Source organism: Mustela nivalis (genome assembly GCF_964662115.1).
Source record: "Mustela nivalis genome assembly, chromosome: 6".
Lineage (NCBI taxonomy): Eukaryota > Metazoa > Chordata > Mammalia > Carnivora > Mustelidae > Mustela > Mustela nivalis.
The window spans coordinates 6,840,545-6,862,916 of NC_139025.1; positions in this window are offsets into that span (position 1 = coordinate 6,840,545).

Genomic DNA, 22,372 nt, shown 5'->3' on the forward strand with positions numbered 1-22,372 from the left:
TCTCAGGAAATGTTGAGCAGACACTAAAGGTCCCTCTTGCCTCATCTGGCTGGGCATTGCAACATCAGCAGAGTGTGAAGAACGGAGCTGTCCTGGGAGAGCCACCTGAGTCATGGGAACCAGGGGAACCTCTCTTGGGAGTGTCCTGCAGTTGGGCAGGGCCTGGCAGGGAAGACCGTGTTCTGCAAGTAGCCACCTGGTCTACCTTGAGAAACACCTGGAGATCTCTGTGTGCCTGGGGAAGCTGGAGGAGCTGCCTTTGCCTCCCATAAGAGGGGAAGGCATGGGAAGGACTTCTGTGACCTCCTGAGCTCACTGGGAGGCATGGACCTGGCTTTTCTTCCGCTGTGCCATCAACTTCCTGGTGAACTTGGGCACATCTAGGACTCAGGGCTCCTACCTGTAAAAGGAACTGATTGCTCTTGATCTCTGCCACCAACTCCAGTTGCAATTTCTTAAGCTGTCTTCCCAGTCTCTCATTCAGCCCAGAGCCCAGAGCGTAGTGGGTTCGCTCTAACAGTGTGGTGAACATATATGAATGAATGAACGAATGAATGATGGATCAAACACAACGTCTCTGCCATTTTCCAGCCCACAGGATGTGTTGCTCCAGGGCCAGATCAGAGCAGAATTATCAGCAAATGCAAGGTGACTTCATACCCTGTGTGCGGAGGTTCTTTTAGAGAGAGGCTCCCGTAGGTGGGTTGGAAAAAACCAGTTAAAAGTTTGTGTATTTAGTATTTTGCACTCAACACACTTGAGGGCGAAGGATAATCTTTTGAAATCAGACACATCTTGTCAGTTAATGTTGGTGTAAGTTTTCTTTGAAGGTAGTGCCTGGACATGGCGGCCAGAGCTCATGTGAAAAGCAAATTATGAATACATGAGGTGATGCCTAATTACCTGAAATACCCTCCTCTGTTGAGTGAAAAACACAGTTTTCATCAGCGCTGGATTAATTATGGCTGCCGAGAGCTGTAATTGGCAAAAGCTTGTTTTTAGCTCATGACTCAAGGCTGACTCAACATTGGGGACCGTGCTTTCCATGGCCTCAAGCTGGGCTCCCTTTTTTCCTGGAAACGCCTAAGTGGTTTGCCAAGACCTTTGATGGGGCCCATCGAGCTTCCCCAGGAGGCTCAGCCCTGGGATTTGAGCCCTTGGCTTCCAAGCTGGGGGAGGCGACCATGCTGGGTACTCTTGTTCTTATCGCCTGTCAAGCTGACAACACCTTCTTGATGGTGACCAAAGTGAGGCTTTAGCTTCTAAGTTGTGGAGCTTGGATTTGAACTTATTGTTGTAATTCTTTTCCCATTGCCCTTGGGGGCCTCCTTGGATCACCTGCGGGGCTCAGAATGGCTCTCCCAGCAGAAGGTGTGTCCTGCTGTGTGTAAGCTGTGGGGCTGTGCGGCTCAGAACCAAATCTGTTTCTGGTTCCATCTGGAGGGATCTGAGGACATGCTGGATTATAAAACATGGAAGATTTTCTGGGAGGGGGGAAAGGATTTTGCCATAAATCCTGGCCTCATTTCTGGGTTGGTTGATTAGTCACCTGTTTGTGTTTGTAAGACCACCCTCCCCTCTCATTTGTCTCCTCATGTGTGATGGTCTTTGTCCTTGAATTGTCCCCTCTGCCTGGCCTCAGGATGACCACACTGATGGTCCATGGGTACCCTGAACAAAGGTCCTGCAAGTTTCCCAGAACCGCCCCTCAGAAAATGCCCATTTCCTTCCTGGCCACTGTGACGATCTGTGGCTGACATACTGCGTTCTCACTTCCTGTCCTCTTCATGTCCACGGCCTTGGGGGGAGGACTCTGTAGACCCATTTGACAGATGGAGAAAGCTAGGTTCCAGCAGACATGAGAGACCAGTTTTGATTTCCCGGGTCCAGATGTGCCTTGGTCTTTCTAGAAAGCAGGAGGTAAAGTCCTGATGAAGTCCTCCTTATCACGGGCTGGCACCCTTCCACAGACCACTGATATAGGTAGGGAGGCTCTAAGAGGCAATGATTGTGTGTAAGGGGGCAAGATCCTCACTTATATTCATGTCCGCTAGCTCAGTTCTTCCCCTCCTAGGCCTCATGTGGGGCAGGATTTTATTACTCCATCTTTTCTGATGAGTAACCTGGGCCCCAGAGAGAAGCTAGGCGTCTTGTCCACAGTGACCCAGCCCAGATGTTCAAGGTGACCTGGCTCAAAGTGGCCTAGCCAGGATGGCATGTCAGGTCTGCCAGGCCATAGGAAGAGGATTTCTCCTGTCCCTCTGCCGCTGAGGTTTACCCAGTCGGTGGGCAGGGGTCCACTGGGGCACGTGGGGCCGTGACAGTGCCTTTTAGTGTGTGCCTGGAAGGACGCGTGTGGAGGAGTACTCTGCTGAGCGTTGCAGATGCTGTCTACTTTTGGAGATTTATGAGGACAGCCAGCATCTCAGGGCACAGAGAAGGTCTGCAGCGTAACAGTACAGGGAGTTTTGTCTGACCCTCCAGCTTCCCGACTTGTCTGACCACACAGAGCCGACCTTCCTTCGATTTTCCCTTCCCCTCCTGTTCCCTCTGCCAGCCCTCTGATGCCCTCCTTTCACCCTTCCCTGCCCACTTCTCCCCTTTCCTCCTCTTCCTCTTCCTCTTCCTCCCCGTTCCTCTTCCGTCCCTTGTTGTGCCGTCCCCAGCTTTCCCGTCCCCTCTCTTTCTTTCCTTCCCCACCTCCCCATCTCTCTGTCTCTGCTGGTCTCTCTCCCCTTCCCTCTTGCTCTTCCAAGGCACCAGAGAGCACAGACTCGGGCAACAGGGCTCAAGACGCGGAGGAGGGGACGGCTCAGACTCCGCTGGACACGGGCTTGTTTCGGTTCCTGCCTTGGGTCTGGGCCTGGGGTTGGGGTAGACTCTGTCCCATGTGACACTGCCTCATTCCCCCACGGGACACCCAGAGCACCCAGTGGTGCCCACACGTCTCTGACTGCTGCTGGTCTTAGTGTGTGCCGGTGCCCCATGTCGTCCTGGTTCCTCCAGGGGACCAGGAACACTGCGCGGGTGTGAGCTTGGACATCGGGGTTGCTTGGGTGGTTCCTTCTATTTCTGGCTGATCACCTGGGCAGCCCGGTTAGCCCTGGCCTGCCCGGCTCACCCTGATGTTGAGACCTGCCCTGTTGCACGAGGACAAGGCAATAGGAGGAGGCGATTGTTCATCTCTATACAAATTAGCCGGCCCGTCGGCACTTGCGCTCACCTCCACCACCGCAGCAAGAAAGACGAGATCCATGCTAATTGCCCTCACTTCTCTTTCTCTGGTCAGAGCTGTTCCCGACTGACTGTCAGGGTGACATACGGCTCCCAACACAGCGCACATTGCAACACTTTCCAAAAATTTTTAAAAGATTTTAAATGCAGGCTCCTGTGAGAGCCCTTTGGCTAACTCTGATGTGAGGGGACAAGATATGGGGTTGCTCATCCTTTCTTCTGGCTGTAAGACCTGTTTTTTTTTTTTTTTTTTTTTTTAATTTTTTAAAATTTCTTCTAGGATCTCAAAACGTTTTTTAACCAGATAGTGATGATTCATTTCTGGACAGGACAGCAGAACTAAAACATGAAGACTTGCAGTGCCTCCTGGCCCGACGCCCCTTTTATCTCCCCATCTCCTTCCCTTTCTCGCGTACCTACCCCGCCCACCTTCCTCTGGCCTCCTCTCCAAGCCCCAATTAGCAGATGGGAGGGGCCGCTTGGTCAAGGACGCTGCTGTGGGTGGTCCAGGTTGTTGAGAACATGTTCTTTCTGCATCTCCAGCTCGGGGGAGATGGGCCGCTGACATACGTGGGAAAATCTTCTTAGGAGATTTCAAAGCATTGGAGACTCAACTGTTGATGGGAACTAAAGGGAAGAAAGAGGTGAGATGTCCCAAAGGCAGTATTTGGACATCTGACCTCACCCGCTCCTAGCATTCACAGTCCATGATCTCAGGCTTCGCGGGACCATTGGTGTTGCTGCTTGTGGGGAGGAGGAGACAATGGTGTTTGATGAGAACTTCCTCTCCTGGTCGTGCCCTTGTTTTGTGCCCACAGATTTTGTCACTCTGGGCCAATGCTGCTGCTGCTGCTGCTGGCAAACCCACTTGGGGAACACCGTGTGCTGAGGATTGCTTTCAGTGCACAGCGTGGACCAACTAATGTAGTGTCGTAGCGGTCATCGAGTGGGGACTCTTGGTGTCTAGTTTTTCCGAGGAAAGTTTTGAGGCCCACGGGTGTCAAATAACCTGACCAAGTCCACACAGCTCAGATGAAAGCCAGGAATCAGACCTAAATAGTCTGACTCCAGGGTCTGTGTTATTATCCAGTTTTACTTTTCAGACTGCAAATTACTTAATAGGGATAGGCTCTCCCAGACTTTTGTAGCTGCTGGGGAGAGGGGGATGCTGACTGGAGGGCACGTGAGGATGCTGCCCATCCAGACCTCCCTCTGACCGAACACGGTTCTCTCCAGCACGTGCCCATGAGTGAGATCATGCGCTGGGTTTCGTCTGTTTCTGGCCAGGGAGTGGGGGAGCGGGCGCACTTGTCATCACGGCACATACGCAGAACTCTGCCCTGGGAAAGTGACCGAATGAGGCACATGGGACGAGGTCCACAAATAAACCTGAGGAGGTTGGGACAGACCATCATCGGTTGTTGTTGCTGTTGTTACTACCTAGTGAGGAGCCCTGGTGTAAGGTGCCAGGATCGGGTGTATGCAGTTATGTTCATTACACAGTAAACTCTTGTCCTCGGGCCACAGTAGCCTTTGATCTCTATCTGTTCGCCCAGTTGTGGCCTGGCTGTGGAATCCCTGCTGATGTTGTCCCAGACAGCGACAGAGAGCTGGTGGGTGGGTACGTGGACTAGAGGTCCTGTGACTAGGGGGGGACAGGCAGAGTTTTGGTCCTGAGTGTGGGAGAAAGTGAATGACGTTCTGTCTGGCCATGTATATTTACATGCATTTTGCTTTGTTTCATCTCATTTCATTTTATTCCCTCCCCTCCCCCTCCAGTTCCTCCTTCCCACCGCCTCATGGACCTGGTATTAATTTCCACTTGCCCAAGGATGACATGGAGACTGAGTGACCCACCCCAGGTCACACAGGGGAAATCAGAATCTGCTTTTCCCTCTCTGGTTCCTCACTCACTTGTCCTGTCTCCTCAAACGAGTGGCTCTTTTTATCCCTTTTCCTCCCTTTCTCCTTCAGATCTTCGGAGGAATGGGCAGGAGAAGAGACATGGCCCCTCACATGCAAACACCTTCTCCTCCACAATCACAATCACACTTGTGCCAAGTTCTGAGTCTGCTTGGCTTTGGAGGGTACTGAGCTTGGGGCTGAAGTCTGCGGCCCCTTTGGAGTTGAAATTTGGTTTGTCTCGGAAAAAGGCTACTTCCTGATTGCTCAAGAAAGAGGAGGACTTTTTTTTTTATAATTTTTTATTTTTTATAAACATATATTTTTATCCCCAGGGGTACAGGTCTGTGAATCATCAGGTTTATACACTTCACAGCACTCGCCAAAGCACATACCCTCCCCAATGTCCATAATCCCACCCCCTTCTCCCAAACCCCCTCCCCCCATTTTTAAAAGGCTCTGCTGTTCCTGTAGGCCTCCACACCATCAGCCTACATTTTAATGATTTAAGGGTCGATGGATTAAAAACATGTGGTCTGCGTTTCCCCTGAATGGAAGCACACATTGAACTTAAAGGAAAGTTAGAAAGAAAGAAAGAAAGAAAGAAAGAAAGAAAGAAAGAAAGAAAGAAAGAAAGAGAGCAAAGAAAAGTGTTAGAGATACAGTTTGGGTTTCCTTCAATGCCCTGACTTCGAAAAATAGGCCTTAGGCATTTGCAGCGTACAAGCTCCAAATGGGTCCTCCGGGCTCTCCAAAAATGTCTTCAGTTGTTCTGGAAGCAGGGAGGACTTTGTGGGTCCCGGATTTCCCGAGGACTGAACCTAGTGTGGTTTTGCGCAGCTCAACACACTGGAGAGGCCAAAGGTTTGAGGACAGAAATAAAGCTTTGACTTCCTCCCCTCCAGAAACCTCCTTCCATCCTAATTGGGCCCCAAGTACATCAGCGTCCGTCCAGCCAACATCTCCAGAGCGTCTGTGGTGTGCCAGGATTGCTGGTGGCTTCCGTGAAGGTCCAGGTGTCTGTCCATCCTATTGCCGCTCGCTGTTGCAGCCTCTGCAGCTGTGCCCACTCGGACTCCTCTACCTGGCATGCCCTTTCTCAGTCTCTGACTGTCCGGTCTTATCCATTCACACCCACAGTGTTCACTCCAGGGCTTTGCCCGGATCTGGGCTCCGTCAACACCTGCGAGAGATGCGGACGGACTCACAGAGAGATTGGGCTCGTCCAGGACTCTGATGAAATCCGCAGTGGCCCCCCTTCGGACTCCGCCTGTGGGGCTCCCACTGCTCAGCCCCACCCCTCATTTTTGGAGGGTTTGCTCCGGCCCCTTCCCTCTCGTGCCTTGTTTACTGCAGGCAACGATTTTCGCTTAATGGAACAGGGAAGGAATTCTGCTTTCATGTGGTTGGGAAGCAGAGGCCCACACAGATATCCACGCAGTTTTATGGCCAAGCCGGGGAGTTGGTAAATTTGTTGAGGAGTGCCCTGATCCCAACAGCTCGCTGGGAACAAGGCCTATAAATAGCTCCTGCCAGTCAAAGCATAACGATTTCAATCTTCCTACTGTATAAATAAACAGTATTGTTCAGGAGTTCTTGGCTGCAGTTTTGGCCCGCACGTCTCGAAGGCTTGCAGACGATCCAGCTGGAATTTTCGGCGAAGGCAAAAGAACTGACATTTGGGGAGCGACTACTGTGTGCCTGGCCTCCTGTGAGGCGTTTAAGTGAGGAATCCCACCCGGTCCTCATGCTAAGCAGGAATCCACTTCATCCCACTCAGCTTGCTAGAGATGCGGAGCTCACGGATGGATAGCAGGTGTGTGCCCGGGTCACAGGCCGGCGACAGGGGGATGGATTCTTGCCTGCCAGAGCGCAGGACCCTGGCACCTTCCCATCCCCTCATTGTCTCAGTCATCTTACAACAACCCTGCAAGATCAATATTTTTGTAAGACTTGTGTTTTCCTTGGTAATATAAATAACACATGTTCTTTTCTTTACAGGGAAGTTTGAAGTGTGTAGAGAAAATTAAAATCACCTGTATCCTTGCCACCCAGAAACACACACATAAGTATGTTTTGTTTATGTTCTCCCAATGTTTAGACAGGTAAGTAGATAGATCTGAGAAGGAGACATGACCTTACAGATGCACATCCTGATGGATACACATTTTTTGAAATAAAACTGAGATAAGAGAGTAGGTTCTGGGTATTTTTGTTTTTTTTTTTGAAATAATTTATTTATTTATTTGACAGAGAAACAGAGAACAAGCAGGGGGAGCTGCAGGCAGAGGGAGAGGGAGAAGCAGGCGCCCCGCTGAGCACAGAGCCCAGTACCCTGGGATCATGACCTGAGCTGAAGACAGATGCTTAACTGACTGAGCTGCCCAGGTACCTAAGAGTAGATTCTGTTTTATAAAATTTTCATATAACATTTACAACACAGTTCTTATTCCCATTTTGCATTGAGGCATTTGAGCTCGGAGAGGTGAAATGACTCATCTATGGTCACACCGGTGAGTAGGACCCACTTCCCTTCCTGTCACCTCCTTTCTCCTCTCCCTCTCTGTCCAGGTGCAGGTCCTATTCTGGGCATATGTCAACTAGTGCCTTTGCATTTTCCCATGTGGTGTGCACTGGATTGCTGAAGGTCCGTGTTCCAGTCCTGACTCTGTGACTCACTTAGACGACTCAGTTTTGGTTTCTCTCGTCCACAAAATGGGTACATTTTAATTCAAAGTTCTAGTGAATCTGAAAGTGTTGGGTGAAGAGTCTTCTCCAGGTCATTTTTTCAACTCTGGCAACATGGTAGAGGATGGGTGTGGATTTTCAAAACTAGTTTGCCACTGATTTACTGTGGAACTTTGGGACAGTCACTTAACCTGAGTCTCAGTGTTTATATCTGCAACAGAAGGACGATGACAACAATCTCGTGGACTTGGGAGGATAATAGTAATAATATTAGGAGACATTATTGAGAGCTTGCTGGCTGTCACGGGCTATGTGGAGCTCTTTCCATGAATTCATCTACTTCCTTCTCAGAACAACTTGGTGAGGTTTCGGAAGGATTATTATCCGTATTTTACAGATAAATCTGAGATAAAGTTAAGAAACTGAGGATTGAGGTCATGCAACTAGGAAAATGCATCTAAGATCATGAAGACACTGTAACTGGAAACCATTTTTTTTTTTTTTCTACACAAGACTCAAACCAGGCTTTTAATGAAGTTAGTATAGGACATTTTTCTCTATGACTATCCCTCAAAATGTATCCCACACATCAAAGGATGGAATGAAATCACTTTTTTAAAAACAAGGGGAAGTCACAGTCCCAAACCATAGGACATAATGCATAGCTTCTAAAACCTGTAAAATACAGAATACCAGGAGTGTGTCCAGAGCTGGCACCCACCTCCTTGGACCTTTAGTAGGACACACATTTTCCTGAGTACCAGACCCTGTGTTCAAAGAGATAGTCAGTCAATGACCCATAGTTATAAGAGCACCACCTAGGACATGGGCAGGTGAAGTCCCCCTGTAGACTCAGTGGACATCTTGCAGTGATGGGTGGTAGAGATACAGGAGGAACCAACATGCATTTTTAATGCCCTGGACCAAAGCTCTTTGGTTAGGAAAGTGCTGAATAGCATGGAGCACTGGGTGTGGTGCAAAAATATTGAATACTGTTATGCTGAAAATAAAAAAAATAAATTAAAAAAAAGAAAAGGTGCTGGATATAGAGTAACATGGATGAGAACAAAAAGGCAGGAAATGCAAGGTCAAATGCAGAGACATCCCGTAGTAAAGTTAAGCCCTTTTTGAAAGCCAAACAGGGTAGAGACATACGTGACGGTAAAGGAAATCACATGTCAGAACAGAGGGGTTCCACACAGCAGTCTGTGTCTGCTTCTGAAATGACCAGTTCATTACCTTCTCCCCTCTGCCCAGGTCAGCACACGACTAGCTCCATTCAATCCCAAAAGGTACATAGAGGAACCAGCCTTTGACCTTATCATACTATAAAAATAAAATAACCATAAAATGGATGAATAGAAATCCCTCATCAATAGTCAGATAAAAGGAATCTATAGCATTAATTGTCCCAAGAAAGTAGTGGGAAAATGTAGACACATACTAATTAATAGTAAAAGTTAATAATAAAAATAACAACTCATCAATAAACATAACTATTACCAATATATAGAAAGTATGATTTTTTTAAGGTAGAGCACAAAAGAGAAATTATAAAACAATAAAAGGATGAAAAGTGAGCAGAGCTCAAGGAAAAAAATGATATGCAGAAGAAAAACCTAACACAAATTAAGGTCTTCTTAGAATCTTTAAAGATTAGAATGAACATCATGGGAAACATCATCAAGGACACTAATGCTAAGAGACCCTATCAGGATTTTGAGCAGGATAGTCATCATGGGGGAAGACTTTGTGTGTTGAAGGATGTTTAGGATTTTTAACACTCATTCCCCCATCCAAGTACTAACCAGGCCCGACCCTGCTTAGCTTCCGAGATCAGACGAGATCGGGCGCGTTCAGGGTGGTATGGCCGTAGACAACACTCATTCCCCCAAATGCCAGTTATACAACCCACCAATTATTGTGTCAACCAAAATGCCCCCCCATTTTCAAAGCATAAAGTTATTAAATGATTATAAAAATGGTATATCTTTATAATAGATAGGCAGACAAAATACATATGACAAAGTCACAGAACAAGTGACACAGAAAAATGTTAAGTGATACAATTGAAGAAAACTTTACTGAAATAAGTAATGGGCTGCTCAGAAAGTACATCATGTCCCAAGGAAACGTGACACAGAATAGCAACACTAATATATATCTTTGTGAAAATACTGAATATCATAAGTAAGGAAAGATCTCTGTTGGCTTCTGGGAGAAAATGCAAATCTTAAGGCATAAAGGACAAAAACAGGCAGGGTTACCTTAGAAGGTTCCAAAGCTATAGTCAGTGCCAGAACTGAATACCTATAAAGTGGTGAAGATAGGAATAAAAGGTGCATTCCATGAATTTTAAGCCAAGTTATATTGTCTTTCAGATATAAAGGTTTTGGAAATATTGACAAGTACACACAAACTTGCAGACTGCAATACTTACAAATCTTTTGGGGAAACTAAACACAGTTCAGTTCCCCAGTAGAAACCCCCCCCCCCCCAATTTATTTTGTACTTTAAATTGAGATGACATAAAGATGAACTAAAATAAGAAATTCAGGAATGATGATATTGTGCTTACACGGGGAACATTGTCATTAAATACAGGACCGGGGCTGACCATCTAAAATCTTGTTCACTGAACAAAATGTAAATATCAGGAAGCTAGACAGCAGGTACACTGCTAACGGAAGTTGAGTGGTAGGGAGAGGGGAAGTGTATGATGTTAATTTCCTCCTCCTTCATAGCAGGGAGTTAATAGTCTAAAATTAAAATGTAATTTAAAGATGACTCTAGCTCAATGGGTGCTATAATCTCTTTTCTTAATTTAGAGGGATCTTTTAGGAAGGATCATAGGCTATGTAGGGAAGAAAATGGATCTGGAAGAAGTCTTCCCATTCTACTTTAGTTTCTTTTTTCTTCCGTTAAATTCAAATAAAAGAGAATTTAGTACTTAAAAATATTAAAAATAGTAAGCATAATATGTTCCTATTTTTATCCCCTCATCTTTCTTTTTTTGTTTTTATTTTTTATTTTTTCCTGTTTCTTTTTTTTTAAAATTAATTTATTTATTTTCAGAAAGACAGTATTCATTATTTTTTCACCACACCCAGTGCTCCATGCAATCCGTGCCCTCTATAATACCCACCACCTGGTACCCCGACCTCCCACCCCCCGCCACTTATCCCCTTATCTTTCTTTTATTTTTCTATCTCCCTTTCCTTTTATCTATCATTACACATAGAATAATGACTAGGTTGATATTTACCAAATATTGATGACCATTGTTTCTGAGTAGTGGAATTTTGAATAATTTTTCCCCCACTGCCTCTTTGTACCTTTTCTTTTCTTTCTTCTTCTTCTTTTTTTTTTTTTTTTTGCATTGCTGGGTATTTTCACAATGATCCTATGTTAAATTTATTAAGTGAATAAAGTCAATATTCCAAAAAAGAAAATGAAGCTATGATAATGGAAGTAAAAGCAAAGCTAATTTTATTTTATTGTCTTTCCAAGAGGGAGTTGCCTGTCCAGCTGCCATTCTCTGGACTCAGATCCTAATCACGGCTGTTCATTGACTCTACCTATCCCCAGCATCTTTTCCCAGGAATATTTGAATTGCTTTACAATTCAGGTTAAGTCTAAAGGAAATGGAGCCATACAGAGGAGTAAAGGACACGCTCACACCATGTAAGTTAACAATGAAAGATGCATTTATTGAATCGTGGTGAGATGACCATATGGACCCTGATGTCCCTTTCCTTGGTTAACTGTCAGACATGGAGGCAGGTACGATTAAAATAAGTGCATCTGTTGTGACTCATTTAGACATCGATTCAGTGTCATCTGCAGATTCATTTCCCAAAGTATCCCATAATAATAATGTGCAATTTAAGTTTAGTCCTGTAGAATATTGTTTATTGAAACTCATATCTTCACATGCATGATCTCAATAACAGTCTGTGGGAGCAGTAGTGTAACACCTATTTTACAGATGAAGAAACAGAGGTTCAAAAGACTTACAAAGGAGTTTAACCTTCAAGCCAGAAATCTGAACCAAGATCCTAATTTGTAGATGAATGTGTGGGAACCAGGACATTAGGAATGGACTTTAGAATTTGTTTCCTAAGTTAGTGGTTTTTTATTTTATGAGGACCTGACACATCTGAGGATATGTTGTAGCCTCTCTCTCCATTCATGTCCTTTAGATGATGTCTACTTTATACCACTAGTCTAAGATTGTGCATGTGACCTGGACATGGGCTCATAGTGCATTCCACTGCCCTGGACACCATGATTATTAGTTCAGGGATGGGTGGTGACTCTTGATGGTCCATGGGAGTGAACACTAGGGCTTTTTCTGGTGTGACAAGTAAAGAGGGATTCTATTATCTGTGAACATAAGAGCAGTAAGGGTGATGGAAGCCTCTACCTGCTAAGGACCACTACAGGAGTCCCAAGAATAAAACCAACACAGAGGAAAAAGAGTAGAGAACTGGAAATGGACTAGGTTTCCATTGCATTGCTGAAGCTCCTGGATCCTGCCATGCCTGAATCTTTTCACTATAGACTTTGGCGATACACGAGACAATGAGTCCTCTTTTTGTTTTATTGAGTTGGCTTTTGGGCACTTGAAGTAAAGTGGCCCTTATGTATTTGGAAACACCACACAAGGCAGAGCAGAGGTGGTAACTAGATCTTTTGGCTCTCAGTGTAGACTCCTTCCATCAGACTCTGGGATGCCTTGTAATAAACTCACACAGCATTTCAGTCCCCCTGGATGTGACTTTGTTTGTGAAAGAGGAAGACGTGTTCACTTTGAACCCTGTGTCTCAGGAATGACTTTCCCACGAGTACTGCACTGTAATAGATGAATGAGTTAGAGCTAAAAGGTTGTCACTCGGAAAGTTTTGTTTTAAATGATCTAAATTAAGGGAACGGTCTTTCTCTTTTAATGTGCATATAAAATCACTGCACTTTCCTGCTTAACAATATAAGTCCCATTCTCATTATCAGAATCATAAAAATGAGTGAAATGACAGTTTCTTTTTAAAATGCAAAGTGTTTTATGCCAGAAGTTATGAGAAATTAGATGGAGATTCTCCTTCTATGCAGGTATAAAAGGGTGACTTTCTTTCTTTCAGTATTTTTCATAATTATGATCCGATTTTCTTGCCTTAAAAACAAGAATGGTTACATAAAGCATTAGCCAAAGAAAACAAGAAAACACACACACAAGCCCCTGCATTTTTATGGAGACAAAGAGAAGGCAGTGAGCTGTTCGAAAGGAAAGTTATAAATGTAATGTTGGGAAGACCATGTGATGCACATTAATTCAAAAGGGCCCCTTTATTGGATTGTGATCTGATTGTGTTTACAAATATATAGCCAGAAGGCTTTTAATTTTGGGGCAATTTCATTGTTCATAGATATATATCCAGCTACAGATATACATCCATGAAATTATGTGCTTATGTGTTTTAAATGAGATACAGTTCCTCTCCTTTAATGCAATAATGTTCCTATTTTATGATCTAGAGTTGCCCAAAGTTGGGGCAATTTTACAACAATCTTATTTGAAATATCATAATAGATGAAAGATGTAAATAATGTGATGTTTAGAGACCCGGTTAGAATTTGAATTCATTGGAGTTTAGCAGCCGCTGGAGCTAACAAGGACAGACTTTATTAAATTGCACGGATTGGGTTTTTCTTGCATTTCCAGCCACTTCTTGCCTCCTTGCTGTTTATTTTTCTTTTAAGCCTGAGTTCAATAAATAAACCCAACTAACAATTAAAAAGTCCTCAAATGATTCTAGATTGAAAAATTCAAAAATAGCCTGGCTGGCACTGCATTTGCTGTGGAGTTTGATTAAACTCTCTAATTGCATTCGAACGGGCGGGGAAGATCACAATGTGTTGGTGCTTTTAGCATGAGCTGCCAATGAAAAACTTCAATTACCACTAAAAATGGAAAATGGTCATAATAGATAAATGCTCTTCCTATTTGAGAGCTGCCTTTTAAGAATTACGTAACTGATTTGGGTGAGATACTATTCTTTTCCTCTTGTGCTCTGTGGATCGATGCATGCCCTTGCTCAAACCCAGGAAGCCCTCCGTCCTCTGGGGGAGGCCCTTTGCCAGTAGACGGCTTGGCGAAAACAGTTCCTTTTCCAGCCAGAGACTGAATGTCCTCGGGTAGAGATAATGGAGTCTGAAAGTTTCTTGGATAGAAGGAAGAACAAAGACCGAGGAAGGTGGGTACTTTTGGACTCCCTCTGGGGTCCACTGTTGGTTTGGACTCTGCTGTGGGAGGCGGGTGAATTAGTGGCAGGGTGGAGGATAGCAAACATGGTCAGAGAGCTGCCAGTTTTCAAATAGTGCCTTAAACCAAATTAGCCTCCATCTTCTGGGAAAATGGACTCTCATCATATGGCTCAGTTCAAATGTTACCTCCTCCAGGAAGTCCTCCCTCCTCATCCCCTCTGGGGTCCCAGGATGTCATGTACCCTCTATTGGGACATGGTCCGCATTAGATGGGATTCTTGTTCTGACCACCTCTTGCCTCCCCCTTGGAACTTTGGAAGCTCCCCAGGGCCAGAATGTAAGTTTGGGTTTTCTGTGTCTAGCCTGGTGGACCCCGGAGCTGTTCATCCCATACTTTGTGCATCTCTCCTCCTCGCTGGAAGGCAGGGGCTTTAGAATCACAGAGACCTTGGCTTCTGCCCTGCCCATTTTTGCTGGGCAATGTCTTTATCCTTTGTGCCTTGGTTTCCGCATCAGTAAAATGAGGTTAAGTCTGTCCATCCCATAAGTCACTGAGCAGGGTTAATGTAAATACAGAAGGTGAAGGCAGGTGGAAGGTGCCCAGGGCACATGGCAGACTTTCAGCAGATACCTAGTTATTTCTGTCTGCCTCTTTTTAAAAAAAAAAATATTTCATTTATTTCTTTGACAGACAGAGATCACAAGTAGGCAGAGAGGCAGGCAGAGAGAGAGAGTGAGTGGAGGAAGCAGGCTCCCTGCCAAGCAGAGAGCCCGATGCGGGATTTGATCCCAGGACCCTGAGATCATGACCTGAGCCGGAGGCAGAGGCTTTAACCCACTGAGCCACCCTGGCGCCCCCCTCTTTCTGCCTTTTTTTTTCCTGATTTCCCTCCTTCTACCTGCCACTGCCATTGTCACCATTTAGTATTTACTGAGAGGTGGGCACCATGTTGATGGCTTTACACAGATCATCTCACTTGATTCTCTAGTCTCGGTCCTTCCCCTCTTCGCCACACCATGTCCTCCATTTTCTCAGGTCCTGGGTTCCCTACAGCTTCTCTTTGCATGGACCCTGCAGAGAGGGCAAGCAGCCCAGGCTCCTGGGGCCGAACCTATGCTTTTGCAGCCCAGAGACCCAATGTCCACTGCATCAGAGAGGAGCCCTGGTGTCTTCCCAGGAGACTGGCCAGACCAGACAGCACTGCCTTGAGCCAAAGTGCTGCCCAGAGCACTGCTCCCCTTTGTGTCATGTGGTCTTTGTACCTCTCTCCCCTTTCTCGCTCTGCTGTCTAGACCCTCCAAAGGACACTTCCGCCGGACCCAGGCCTGGACTCCCATGGTCCTGAGCCCACCTGATGCCCTCAGCCATGCCTGTCTCTGCAGGTCCCCTGTCACTCGGGCTTCCTCCCATCATGAACCTGTCCAGGTGTGACACCTTCCCTGGGCCCCTCCTCTATTCTTTCCACAACTTCCATCTCCTCCGGCCTTGGCGGCCCTTCCTGGCTTCCCTTCCTCCTGTCCTCTCTTTCTCATCTTCTCTCCTCTTTCTCGTTGGCTATAATTAAGCCCCTAATTTTTTAAAAAAGGCTTATGTATTTATCTGCTTTATTTATTTATTTATTTATTTATTTGAGAGTGGGGGTAGAGGGCAGAGGGAGAGAATTTCCAGATCTCCAGGACACTGTGCTGAGTTCAGATCCCAATAAGGGGCTCGATCCCACGACCCTGAGATCATGACCTGAGCTGAAAGCAAGAGTCGGCCGCTTAACAGACCGAGCCATCCAGGAGCCCCCAAGCTCCTAATTTTTTTTTTTTTTTTTTTCAGACAGGGCTGCTGCTCTGGAGGAACCCAGGCCTACCAAGGAAGCAGAGCAACAACCTATGCCCACAGCGCCCTACGTGCTGCAGAGGCTGGGTAGGTACAGTGCGCTTCACGTAACCAGCGTGCAAGGTCAGGGTGGGGCAGGTCACCTTCGTAGTGGTGGGGGACAGCGGTCGGGGGGTCTTCCTCCATGTAGGTGAACAGGATGATACGGCAATTCGTGAGAAGCTAATAGGATCTGAGGCTGCGTTGCAGGGGGTTTAGCACTTGGATCGAGGGGGAGGGAAGCATGCTCTGTTCGGCACTTTTCCCCACACCCGAGGCATTGTGCTACTTCACACTGGGGAGCCAGAGCACCAAAAACCAGAGAAAATGGAGGACAGCTACGGGAAGGCAATTAACAGGGTTGGGGAGAGGCAGACCTCTGGTCACCCACATGGGTGGGCAGGACGGAAGGAAGGTGGGGGAACACGTCTCACCAAGGAATTTTGTAGTATGGTGATGCCTGTGTTGCTTGGGGGCTGCCAGGTCAGGAGGGCTTGAGGGCGAGCGGGAGGCCCATCACCAGGGAAGCGGACTTTGGCACAGGCTAAGAGGGAGCTACGACACCAGCTGAGCCGACTCCGCCGGCTCTTGTCTGAGGGAGACCCAACCTGAGCAGAGAAGGTGCAGAAGCAAGAGGCCCTCATCCTGTGGTCACCCCGCACTGAGAGGTGAGGTCACCGGCCTACACTTAGCCTCCTTGCTTCTCAGCCTGGCCATGGTGGGAAGCTTTGTAAGGTGCAACGGAGCTCTATGGCTGGCCCCCCCGCCCGCCCTCCGTCCCTCACCAATGGGACAGTCTGGGCTCTGGGCACTAGGTTGCTGACATCCCGAAGGGCCGAGACTTTTCAGCCAGGGTCCTCTTCTATCGTGTGGGTGAAGTTTTATGTTAGAACTTGTGATTTTCTTCCTTTGCTCCTGCGCTCACCTGGCTCTGGTAGAGGGAAACACTGAGAGTGTTGAATGAGCCCCAGAGGTTACTTGTGTCCGCAGCCCTCAGAGGTCCCGAAGGAGATGGGGAAGAGCGCCTGTGAGGGCCCTTCTGAGGCCTCTTGCTCCTCTCCCTGTGAATGCTGCCCCGCAGGATCCGAGAGTCCTGCTGGGCCTCTGGCGTGGGCTTTGGTCCCCTTTCTTGACTTCTCTGCTCTAGAAGCCACCGGTGTCCTTTCCCGTCTTCAAACCCAGCAGCACAGGCAGCGTCTGCAAATCTCTTTCGGAATCTGACCCCTGCCCTGGGCCACTCGGATAAACCAGGATGATCTCCGCATCTCAAGGGCCTTACCACTATCGGTAAAGTCCTTTTTGCCATCTACAGTGTCAGGTTTGCCAGTGCTGGGATGAGGACGTGGCCTCTTTAGGGGCCTTTATTCTGCTAACCGCAGGACTCCAGCGGGATGCCTGTGGCTGCCATCTTTCATGCCACATCAGGCTGAGCAGGGCTTTTAGCTCTCATCTCCCACGTGATAAGGGGCAGGTTTCTCAGCCCGGCGCCCGGCATGCTCTGGGATCTGGTCCCCACCAGCCTTGTTCTTCCTCTACAGAATCCACTTGCTTGCTGGGACTTGGCGGTCCCCGCGGCACCCTCGGGTCATCCGGTGCATTTCTCCGTGGCCATGGTGGTCCCCGAGCCTCAGTGTGTCTTTCCCTGAGGTCTCATCCCCCCACAAGCAGCCACACCCAAGCCTGATCTTGGCGATTGCTCCTCTGTCCTTCTCCTGTTCCTCTAGGACTCGGGTGGGTCTTCCTGCAGGGTGCCTGTTTGACGGGGTTCCTGCTGACTTCTCCCCCCAACCATGTCCTGGGCTGTCTGAGGTCACTTTAGCTCACTTCTAGAGCAGAGAGTGGTGACCACCGCACGGATCCACCTTTCTAAGTGCTGAAGTCAGCAGCGGCAGGTCCTCTGGAGAGCCCAAGTAAATGACCCGTGTGCCAAGTCCAAAGGCTGGTGAACCTCTTAAACAGATCCCTGGTGGCTCTTAAGGTAAAGATAGAAACCCCCACCACCATGCCCCTGGGTCTGCATGACGTGGCTCTCTATCGTTTTTGCCCGGCCTCACCTGAGACCAGGGTTTCCCTTGCTCCCTGTCCAGCTACCGGGGCCTCCTTGTTCTTCTTCAAGGATGTCGTGCTCCTTCCTGTGCCTTGACTTTGGCTCATGTCTGCCTGGCCCGCCCCTCCTCTAGTCACTGGTGTCTTGCCTACTCATTCCTCGGGGATGGGCCAGCTCGAATTCTGTTTGTTGGAAACTTTCTCTGACCCTCCAGATGAAGTAAGAGTCACTCACTGTTGGGGGTTTGTGGCTCTGTGCACCTATCCGCACCTCGGAGCGCCGCCATAACACCACAAAGGGTTTGCAATTACACATTTCCTTGTGTGGCTATGTGATGGACTTTGTCTTATCTGCTGGGGAGGACAGACGGTGTAGGGGACACTGTGGTTTATGACACATAAACACTTTTAGGACTAAGGAACTTATTTCCTGGCTCCGCTCCGGGGCGATTGGCCAGGGCTGGTTCAGAGCTGTGTCTCTTTCTGAGAATCTCTTGGCTGAAGGAAACCACCTTATCTGAAAACTCCTTCTCCCCAGAGGAATCCCATATGTAGCGACTCTAGCATACAAGGATATGAAGACCTGGCACCCCCATGTCTCCTTAGGGCATCTGAGCGGGTATCCCAGATTTGGAGCTCCCCAGGGGATTGGCCGATGCCATGCCAGTCTTGTGGCTGGCCTCTGCTCAGTCCTTCTCCCCTTGCTCTCTTACAGGTGTAGATCCCACGAGCTCACCTCAACAAACCTCTCACGTGTACATTTTATTCCATAGGCTATTACCTGGGAATCCTTCAAGCAACCAGTGTTGATGGAGAGGTCCTAGGACACAAGCTCTACAGTAGGATTTGGGAGCCAGATCGCCTGCTGACCGACTGGCCATGAAAACCCCATCACTGGTAGTCGGTGCCATATGGATGGACACTGGAAGGCTGTAACGATATAACTGTTAAATCTCTTCCTGGTGGGGATGTGGGGTGGGATGTTGGAGGAGACGCACTGGCAGGTGGAATTTCTCAGGTGAGGAGGGAGGGAGAAGTCATTAGAAGTATTATGGAACTGGATGCTTGTTGCTGGGGGCAACCCATGCATTACAGAAACAGTGCAAGGCTAAGGGTGATTAAGCACCAATTAAAGGGTAAATGTGAGGGCCAGAGGGCAGCATAGAAGGAGATGCATCCTCCTGGAGGGCGCAGAAGTTGAGGACCAGGCCCAAGTCTTAATTATAAGACCAGCAGGATATTACAGAAGATATTGAATTCTGAAAGTGTGCAGGTCAGCGATGCCAGGGTCTGATCCCTAATTAGGAAGGAGCAGAGCTCATCATAGCTCAGTATCTCCCTCTGCCCAACCTTGCTTCCCTTGCTTCCTTAAGCTACATTTTTCTCTTGGCGAAATGGGGCGTTTCATTGCAGGGCAGCCGCCCGGACTGGTAGCGAGCCGGCCAAGAGTAACAGCAGTACGGAATGGGGAGCTGAGGGGAGACTGATGAGCCCAGCACGCGGCCAGGAAGCCGGGGCAGCCATGGTGGCTATAGTTTGTCCTACTAACTTTCTTCTTACAAGCTTTCCCAGGAAACAGAGACCAGCCAGGACCCTGGGACAGCTGATCCCAGGGAGAGCAAGCTGCGCATCTGAAGCGGATGGTCCAGGCAGCACAAGAAGGGAAGCGTAGCTGATAGGGCGGTGAGCTGCTCCAGCGCCCACTTCAGGGCAGGGACACTCCTGTGCTCAGGTGCCTGGCGGGATGGTCAGATCACCGCTGGACATCATCTCAGCCCAAAGGAGCTTCCTTGCCCAGAGTGACAGGTCCTCATCCAGGGAGACATCTGGTGAAGGCCAGGTACGAAAGCCCAGCCCCTTCGCCTGCAAATGTGATATTCCCGATGGTCCAGCCCAGACCCGGGGCTTCCGGTGGCATCAGCTGCCCCTTCTCTTGCAACTGGATCACAGCTCAGCTTTCCTCAACTCCTCTGCCACCATCCTGACAGGTGCTCCCCGAGCACTCCTCTCCGAGTCTATGCACAACCCTCAGGCTCTTACTGTCGGTCGACTGCCCAGGGGACTGGGCCTGTGCTCACTCTCAGGTTTGGGGCTTCCATCCCCTTCTCTTTCTTCTCGGATTAGTCTTTGAATACAGGGTCTCTGCTCCTTGACGGGGGCCCCCCTTCACTTGCCTGACTCCCTGTGGGGGGGTGAGGGAGGGTGCTGAATTCTGTGTCTGCCTCCTGTCACCTCCTTCCCTAGGCCTGCTCCTGTCATTCACTTCTGCTAGTTTTCAAGAGCCTTGGGCTCCATCCTCTCCTGTCCAGTGGTCCAGCGACAAGATGAGTCCTGGTCTTGCTGGACGAATGGGGAAGGAGAGGAGGCATGCACTTGTTGAAGGAGAGCCGCTGACAAGAGGTTCCCTAATGTTCACGTGCAGGAAACTGCCCTTGTGCCACAAAGGAATTGCGTGCTCCCCCGAGCCACCTGCTTGACACGGAGGAAGGATGCGTGTGAGCGGTGGGGTCCGAGCCATGTCCCCTCCTAGCGCTGTCTCTGTAGATGGATGCACCCCTCCAGGAGGGCTTCATCCCTGGGGTTTATGAGCTTCTCCTACAGGCCCCCAGAGTCCACTTTTAGCTGGAGAGTTAATGGCTGGGCTGTCAGGCCAGAGTTAAAAATGTTCTTCAAACATTGGCGTTTTTGGAAAGCCCCAAGTACATTTTTTTCTTTTTTTAAAGGACAGCCCTGTGTTAATTTCCAAGCCTCCTATGTTTTGAGGGACTTTGAAAAAAAATGGTTTGGATTCATTTATGTGAAGCTCATCAAAGTGCTGTTTTGTCCAAGCAGCCGCTGTAAACTCTTCTGTTTTTTCTCCATGCCTGAATGATTTACGCTCCACGAATACCAGCGAACTGCCTCGTGCTCTCATAAAGGAGTTCAGATTCTTTTCTAAATGCAGACGGTCCGATGTCCTGGTGAGATTTCAAAGCTGGCACAGCAGATCGCCTCTTAGGCCTAATAATTTCCATGCTTACCCTTTCATGAGAAGAAAGAGTATTTTGGAAGAAAATGCCTTTTTTTTTTTTTCCCCTTTTGGTAGCCGTAGAGTGCATTATGAAAAGAGAGCAAAGGCAACAAATTATCTCCCCAACTTGTGGCTTTGCTGCAAAGGCCTCTGGGAAGCTCGTTTATATGTGCCTTGCTGTTCTAGCTGACCACATCCTGCAACTCCGCAGACCCAAGGCAGCCAGTGGCAGAACATTAAGTTTGCTTCTCGTTGGAACCTATGGGTCTGTCTGAGCCTCTGGGAGAGAAGGGGCCAGGGGCAGCTGTGACCGTGTTCGGCCTGCCGCACACGGGAGGAATTGGCTGAGCATCTTCTCGTTCTAGGGAGCGCTCACACCCCCTCTCTTGCCTGCTTCCCTCCAGAGCATTGCCTGAGTGAGAGGATCCTCATGCCATTCCGCAGACCTGGAAGGCAGGGCATTGCAAACGCGGGCTCAATGACTCCAAAGCGCACTTTCTTCTCCTGCAAATATGGGCATGGTTGAAGGATGGCTGCTTCTTGTCCCAGGATGTTGAGAATGGGATATGGATGGAGATGGCCTGAAGGTGGCCACTTTGTCCAGGGCAAACCCAGGAACTGGGGTCAGGTTTCCAGCCTGGGCTGGGCAGAGTATAGGATTGGCCAGAGTGCTCCTGAGCTCTGGATTTCTGCGTGTGACATCTGGTGTCGGGAAGACCAGTGAGCAAGAGCACATGGTGTGCTCAGCCCAGTGCTAGCCAGGCAGGGCAGGGAGCTGACATCCATTACTCTGGGGACGAGGGGGGCCACATTCTTTCCTTCCTCCCTGGCTCGTGGTCCCTGGGATCCAGTCAGACTCTGACTGTCCTGGAGCATTTTACGTGGCCAGATGGCATGTGTGAGGATCGTGTAGTGGTGTGGGGACAGGGACCTAGGAATGGCTTCCATTTTCTTGACTCTACTAGATGGGGAAACATGACCTGCTCTGCATGTGTGCCCTGGGGAAGAGCAGCTAGAGATGGTGGGGTGAACCTAGAGGACAGTATCTCCTGATAGACTGACCTGGTTCTTGGATCGAGACATCGTGGAACTCGTTGGAGTCCATTGATCAGAGATAGGTTTGATGTCTGAGTTATCACTTCCACAGCCCTGCTGTGGGTTGTGTGAGTGTGTGTGAGTGTGTGCATGTGCACGCCCACATGCAGGCAGAAGAGAGGTAGAGTTGAGTCCTGTGTTGGCTAGACTCAATGGCTGCTTCTCAGCATGGACCTTAACTAGGTACATTGTTCTTCCTTCTCTTCTTCCTGTCTTTCTTGCCTTCGGCAGCTGGTCTGTGCACAATCCATGTCTTTTCTGCATGAAAC